The sequence below is a fragment of the Loxodonta africana genome, chromosome 22 (assembly GCF_030014295.1).
Source record: "Loxodonta africana isolate mLoxAfr1 chromosome 22, mLoxAfr1.hap2, whole genome shotgun sequence".
NCBI lineage: Eukaryota > Metazoa > Chordata > Mammalia > Proboscidea > Elephantidae > Loxodonta > Loxodonta africana.
The window spans coordinates 50,792,185-50,797,487 of record NC_087363.1 but is presented as its reverse complement, the minus strand read 5'-3'; the positions used below and the strand labels follow the sequence as shown (position 1 = coordinate 50,797,487).

Sequence of the window (5,303 nt, the reverse complement as noted above, 5' to 3'; positions counted from 1 at the left end):
TGGGTAGCAGCCAAGCTCTTAACTATTGCACCATCAAGGCTCCCAAATGTAACACACTACCATAAACTACATATTTAACTAAAATTGGATCTAGTTGTCTTCAAGACCTAACTTCAAATTATACATATATGAATTTATACAACTGATTTTTAGAAGCTCTTCAAAATCTGTCTGTAAATTAAAAACTTGAACAAAGTTGCCTTTGCCTCTGCAGCTTATAGCTGTAGCTGACCAACTGGCAGTACCTGACTGCAGGCAGCTCGTTCTCAGTAGCCTTCATCTGCAATGTGGACCTGAAGTAGGGGCTGCTGTTTGTGTTACTACTTCCTGTTGACTGCTTACTGTGTTAGGTGCTCTGTCTTAGCCAGGAGAGATCCATCTCCTTGAAGTCTCTGAAAAGTGAAGAGACTGAAGTCGCAGAGCTGTGCTTGTACTGAAGCAATGCTGCTCATCCAGAAGGACTCGCCAGGCTGATCTGTAAAGCATTTCATTTTTGGTTTAGGATTTGGCTTCATCATCGTCACTTTCATCATCATTGTCATTCTCTTCCTCCTTGTCTTCTTCCCTCTTCTTCTCTTTAAGGATTTTCAGGTATTCACTAACCAAAATCTTCTTTGGTAATACATCTGCAAGAAATCGAAGTTTCTGATTCCTCTGCTGTGTCTGATGAATCACAGTAAGTCAGTGCTTTCTTTTCTTGCCCACTGCCATGTTTGTAGGAGCAGGTAGCTAGATACTGAACCAAGAGTTCCATGGTCTTGGCCATGAACACCGATGACTCCTGGTTAATATAATGCTGGGCACCTTGAGGGAGCTTTTCATGATGACCCGGATTTGGGACAAAGGTAGCAACACCATCCACTGCTCCCTGCCTTGCCTTTCTCTTTTCCAACGACCAAGTCTACGATCTCTCCACCTCCTGCCCCAGTGCGGCAGCAGCAGACCAAACCACTAGCTTGCCATCACCTACTCCTGCCAACAGAGTTGGTACTGGAGAGCTCTTGGCTGTAATCTTTACAAAAGCAGATCACCAGGCCTTTTCTTCCATAGAGCTGTTGGGTATGTTCAAGCCGCCAACCTCTCTGGTAGCAGCCGATGGCAAACTTTCAACTTTATTAAAATCTTGTCATTTTTAGGAATAACTAGAGTTAACAGATAAAAAAGAAATATCTGGAGATACCCATTTGTTCAGGATATGTCCTGCATTTATTTGTTACTAAGCAGGGAACTGGAAAAACTGATCTCCTTAAGTCCCTTCCAGCTCAGTGATTCAAGATGCTGGCATTTTAGTGAAATATAATATAACATAGCAAATAGAGAAGTCTGCAACTGAAAGATAAAGCACTTATATGTCAAATGGCATTGTGTGAATAAATCTTAAATGTAATTTTGGACCAGGTTTTAAAACTTCCACTAACAGAAAAAAAAAAAAAAAAAACATGGTGTAATATAGAAGATGATGAGGAGGCAAGGGAAATAGTAAGGTAACGAAATGTCTTCTTGCATTAAATGAATTTACCAAATCTTTAAAGGAGTAATCACGTGTATATGAATGTGAGTGTGTTTTCCAGGATCTGTAGGTCTACTTCCCTCTCCTTCCCCAAACACATAAACACACACATCAGCTCAAAGATTTATTTACATTCTGGTTTCAGACTATTGACTGTTTGTAATCACTGAGCTTGATGTCTTTAATTTTTCGTTCCAGGTTTAATGGTCCCAAGGTTTTGATTCTCCCAGAAGTCATGGCCGCTGGGTGTCTTGTCTGAGATCTCTAGAAAAGCAAAACCAGTGAAGCACATATATATAGAGAAAGAGAGAGAGATTTATCTCAAGGAAATGCCTCACATGGCGTAGAGGCAGGTGTCTTAGTTATCTAGTGCTATTTTTTTACTATAACAGAAATACCACAAGTGGGTGATTTTAACAAAGAAAATTTTATTCTCTCACAGTCTAGGAGGCCAGAAGTCCAGATTCAGGATGCTAGCTCCAGGGGAAGGCTTTCTCTCTCTGTCCACCCTGTGGGAAGGTCCTTGTCATCAATCTTCCCCTGATCCAGGAGCTCCTCAGTGCAGGAACCCCAGGTTCAAAGGACACGTTATTCTCCTGGCTCTTGTTTCTTGGTGGAAAAAGGTCCCCATGTCTCTCTGCTTGTTTCTTCTGTTTCATATCTCAAAAGAGGTTAGTTTAAGACACAACCTAATCTTATAGATTGAGTCCTGCCTCATTAACATAACTGCCTCTAATCCTGCCTCATTAACATCATAGAGGTAGGATTTACAACACACAGGAAAAGCACATCAGATGACAAAATCATGGACACACACAACACTGGGAATCATGGCCTAGACAAGTTGACAGACGTTTTTAGGGGACACAATTCAATCCATAACAGTGGGCAAGTCCCAAGTCTGTGGGTCAGGTGTCATGATGGAGGGTTCTCTTGACTCACATAGCTGCAAGGGCTGATGAACCCAAGATAGGCAGATCAGATGGCAGGCCACTGGCTCATGGGCTGTGGAGGCTGACAAATCCAAGATTGGCAGGCCACTGGCTCAAGTCCACGAACAGGAGGTCAGATGGTAATGAGCCAGATGCAGAGCCCAGAGCAAGCAAGCAAACTTTGCCAGAACATCCATATATATATTAGACACAGGACACACCCCTGAGGAAACTCCCTTTACAGCTGATTGGCTGATCACATCAGATCACCTCATGGGAGATGACTACATCATTACATGTCTGCCAAATTACACTGTTACACAACTGCCAAACTACATCATTACCTAACTTTCAAACCACTGAGAATCATGGCCCAGCTGAGTTGAGAAACGACCTTAACCATCACACTGGGCAATGTGATGACCCGAAGACAGCCTGCTATGTAGAGTCTCAGAGTATTTGCTGGAATTTATGATGCACCACCACTGTACAAGTAGGCATTATGACCCCTATAGCTGGTGCTGTCAGTACCCTGCTCGTGTGCCTCAGACATTCAATTGTGTTTCTGAGGACTTCTAGCTCCTAGTATCTGCCTCTCTTTCTCAGGATTTTCTTTCTTTTTTTTTTTTTAAACTAGAACTGTAAAAAGTTGCACTGTCCCTGTATATAGCTGAGCTTTAAATGCTAAGAATTAACATCCCCTGTAAGTAGCCCTCAAGTGGTGACTTATAAAAGGTGTGCTTTTAGCCATCAGGTAGGATAACTCTGAGAGGTGTTTTATATCACTTCCCAGAATTTTGAGGCAGGATTGCCCACTGTGTTAGCTGGTTTAATAGATCATCTCGTATTGGATGCCTTCACTTCCTTATATCATTTCCTTACTTCCTTTCTGGTGTTACCCACACTTCTTAAATAAATTAGTTATACTCTACTACTACTACTTCTGGGAGGACCCAAATTAAAACACACGTCAAACTCAGCTGGGGAGAATGAGCTATCTTGAAAGTATTTGTAGACCCAGCTCTTGCTTCAGGGTACATTTTTCAAATTCCAGTCCTAGTTCAGCATTCTTTCATTCCTCTAATAAGCAACATCACACACTAAGCAATGCTTTTGTTATCAAGAGGTGGCTAGAAGTGAGCTTTAGGGTATTCTTAAGGGAGGTTCATATGTTGATATTCATTTCCTTTTTCTTGTGTGCTCTAGTGGGAAGGAGCCCTAGTGGTGCAGCCTTTAAGCACTTGACTGCTTAATAGAAAGGTCAGCATTCGAATTTACCAGCTGCTGCATGAGAGAAAGATGTGGCAATCTGCTTCTGTAGAAAATACAGCCTTGGAAACCCTATGGGGCAGTTCTACTCTGTTCTGCTCCTATGGGGTGACTATGGGTCAAAATCAACTTGACAGCAATGCGTTTTAATGTGCTGCATTGGGAAGCACTCGGCAGTGTTCCCCAAAGTCCAACATCTGTGTGCAAAGTAAACCTGTGCTCCATAGGTGTAAAAATGATGTGGCAGAGACATCTAACCTCCTCTGACTTCAAGATTAACAGCCTAAGGCTATTCTTATGAGGCAGAGGTCAGACATACCTTCTCTCTCCAACCTTTTTGCCAATTTTGACACAACTGTCCCTCCCATGGCACTCTCTACTTCTCTGCTGGGTTCAATAATTCATTGCAGTGGTCACACAGAACTCATAGACAATGCTCAAGATTAAGGGGTTCATTAGGGAATTAACAGGTTCAGGTTCAGGAATTTCAGGGTACAGCTCTTCCATCAGGACAGCCTCTTCTCAGCCATGTCCGCAGGCAGGCCTCTCTCTGGCCCTGGGCACCTCAACCCCTTGACCTGGCCTCTACCTGCTCAGGCAAGTGTTAGAAAGCTCTTTAGCTTTGCCAGTAAGTACCTGGAGATACCCCACTCTGCCAGTAAGCCTCAACCTAAGGGCACTCAGCTCTCTTGCCCTGTTGTTCCCGACGTCCCCAGAGGCACCCCACTCTCCCAGCAAGCCTCCTGCCCGAAGGCACTCAGCTTCCTCACTCCATGGACCAGGAACCCCGTTACACTGTCTCCTGGTTCTGCTGCCTCTGCTATTGCTATTTCACTCTTGCTGCTTCTCACCATCCCCAGTGTTACAGCCCTCTCTCTTTGCCTCCTGGGTCTAGGAGGTTTTCAGGATAGGAATCTCTGGTCCAAAGGACAGGCTGTACTCCTAGCTGTTTCTTCTTGGTGGTAGTGAGGTTCTCTCTCCTCCCCTCCTCATCCACATCTGCCTGTGGAATGGCTCATTTTAAGCCTAGGTGGCTGGCAAAACTGATAAAGTGCCTTGCTGGTTCTCATACACCTTATTTACATGGTTCCACCGCACAAGGGGGGCATGCACTTTATTGGCATTTTTAACAAGCTATGCAACCCCCTTGGAGGGCCACAAGCACCTTATTTGCATAGTCCCATCTAGTTTTTTGGTGGGAGTTATGAGACCATGGTGAGAAAGGCCACATAAAAGTGATCCGTTGCACTGCAATAGGATTTTCAAGTCTGTGACCTTTCAGAAACAGATTGCCAGCCCTGTCTTTCAGTGCGCCGCTGGATGGGTTTGAACTACCGAGCTTTCTTTAAGTAATAGAGTGCTTAACCATTGGTGCCAACCAGGGATTCCACATTAAAGATAAGAACACCAAGATCACTTATAATATCCCTGCTGAATATTGAACACTTAACTTCGTTAGGCAAAATGCTAAGTGCTTTGCAAACTATATCTCACATAATACTCAAAGCAACCCATTGAGGTAGTAGTTTTATTCCCGTTTTACAAAGGAGGAACCTTAGTCAAGGAGAGATTAAGTAAAATGCTCAGCAGCA

General features: G+C 43.6%; 1 pseudogene; it reads right to left on the bottom strand.

The window, feature by feature from the left end:
* Window positions 1-329: 329 nt before the first annotated feature.
* Window positions 330-4,565, bottom strand: LOC100662663 (chromatin accessibility complex protein 1-like; annotated as a pseudogene).
* Window positions 4,566-5,303: the final 738 nt, after the last annotated feature.